Here is a 2236-nt window from a genome sequence, read left to right as displayed (position 1 = left end):
GAACAGGTATTCCCATCACTACTTGAATGTAAGATATTATTAATTTAAAAAAATAAGATATTTAATCATCAAATTCTTGCGAATTAAGTACGTATGATAAAAAACAGAGTCAGAGTTGGCTTGGAAATGATGAGCGATGAAACTCACTTATATATAAAAATCATCAGTTACCTTTTTTCATGCCAACTATGAAAAAACATTGTTTTGAAAAAATGTTGCACATGGAATGGAACGCACAAGATAGAATAAAAATGTTAAAATTTTAATATATTGACCAAATGCCAAAATAATTTTTTTCTGAGAGAGAGGAGTTTTTATTTCATGGCAACATATCCTATTATAGATTTTGACAGCTCTAATTTCTTTATCAATATAATTGGACACAAATAAAACACTATAGTTAGCTACATTTAAAAGAAAAAGTAATTTATGTAATAAGGTGAAACTCCCTAAACTTCGCCTAGGACACAGTACATTCCGTTTTCAAAATTTAAATTATACATGATTAAAAAAAATAAACAGACAAATTCTTTCCTTAATATCCATTATTATAGGATCAACCTAATTTTGGGGCTATCGATATTCTCAACACTACTGCTGCTTCTCTACCACTTTTTTCTACCTTTATTGCCGTGCTTCTTAATTATTGTTCATGTCCAATAAGCATCTACAAAATATATAATATTATATTTAATTAATACATCTGTGATTTATAAATCATATTTTGTATTAAAACGTTATGGCAAATATTAAGATATCTTAACATTTGCTTTCCACACCAAAGCATAATAATATTGTAATATTAAAACAAAAAATATAATAAAAAATATCTTGTTAAAACATTTTGATTTTTTTGCATCATAATGTAAATTTAATATATGTGCTATTTTTTAGAAAAGTAAAAAATAGTGAAAATACGTTCAGTTTTAGGGTTTTTTTATTTCTCTCACGTAAAAATAAGTTCATGCACAAAACGTTAATAAAAGAACGAATGAGCGATCTTCTTGTAGTGTTTTGTTATTTATATTCAAAGTTAAAGATCCCAAAAAAAGGCCGACTGCTGGCGAATCGACCCTATATCCTTGGTGGATATCCTCAAGATATCTATAGGATTGTGCTGTGTTATATGGGCTATCACCATTTTTTCATAAAAAATATGTGCCTACATTTTGCTAATACAGTAACTTGATGTTTTAGAAAAATTGATACAAAAATTATAACCACATTAAAAAAAAATATATTAAATGTTAAATATTATTACCTTTGTTGCATTGATATCTGCTATAAGACTGTATAAATTAAAGTGGATTGCGTAAATAGTTATTTACTGTTACCTCTTTACTAGATTTTATCAAAGTTATTTTTATGAATTTTTTTATTTGTAATTGAATATAGGACTATCTGTCATTGTAGAATAATTTAATACATAAATCAGAAATAATAAAATAAATATGTTGACTGCAAATAAATAAAAAAATAAACCGCTTGGGTGTAATGACATGATATAATATTCAAATAATATTCATAGGTTTAAAACCTTTTTAAAACCATCAAATAAGAATATCAATACCTAAATGATTATGAATTTATGTTTTTAATGTATATGAATGATAATGATACAAGGATAATATTATGATCCGATCACAATGATAATACCTTATTACTTCACAATCTCCATTAAGTAGGTATCTTTCCTGTATTTTACACATAATTCACATCACTGGAATTTTGATATTCGTCAAGATAAATCTAAAAATCTTAAAATATAAATAATATTATAAGTCTTTTATCTATGAATATAAAATTCATCATAGAATTTGTATTGTTACTGTACCAAAGATACTGTATTATAGGTACATGCTACATTTACCTGTAATCCTTGTTTATGAAATATTGTATATATAATGCTGAAATAGAAGAAAATCGAGTAGAATGATATCATAACTCCATGCCGCTTTTGAAGATGCGCTAAAAGACCTTTATCAGTAGGAAAGAATACAAAGCAGCCTTCTAAACTTTTATAAATATTTAACTGTCCTTCATATACTCTGTTTTTTTTTCTCAGGTAAGATTTCGACAGACGATGACAGAAGAAAAGCAGATGACGTCCCATACCAATCTATTTATTTTACTAAAAAAAGTTTCTAATAATTTTTAAATTAACTATGGATGGGTTTAAATATCAATCCATCATGCGTCGTCTCTTGTTGTTTTTAAGCAGTTTTATTGGTTTATT

General features: G+C 26.1%; 1 long non-coding RNA gene across 1 annotated transcript; it reads right to left on the bottom strand.

Annotated features, from left to right (window-relative positions):
• Window positions 1-620: 620 nt before the first annotated feature.
• Window positions 621-2053, bottom strand: LOC115890294. Its single transcript, XR_004051616.1, has 3 exons — window positions 1871-2053; window positions 1657-1757; window positions 621-667 (listed from the first exon to the last, which is right to left on the bottom strand). It is a non-coding gene; the product is annotated as an uncharacterized LOC115890294 (long non-coding RNA).
• Window positions 2054-2236: the final 183 nt, after the last annotated feature.

The sequence above is a fragment of the Sitophilus oryzae genome, unplaced genomic scaffold (assembly GCF_002938485.1).
Source record: "Sitophilus oryzae breed Bouriz unplaced genomic scaffold, Soryzae_2.0 scaffold_860_pilon_pilon, whole genome shotgun sequence".
Taxonomy (NCBI): domain Eukaryota; kingdom Metazoa; phylum Arthropoda; class Insecta; order Coleoptera; family Curculionidae; genus Sitophilus; species Sitophilus oryzae.
Note: the sequence above shows the minus strand (reverse complement) of the source record. Positions and strands in the feature narration are given on the sequence as shown.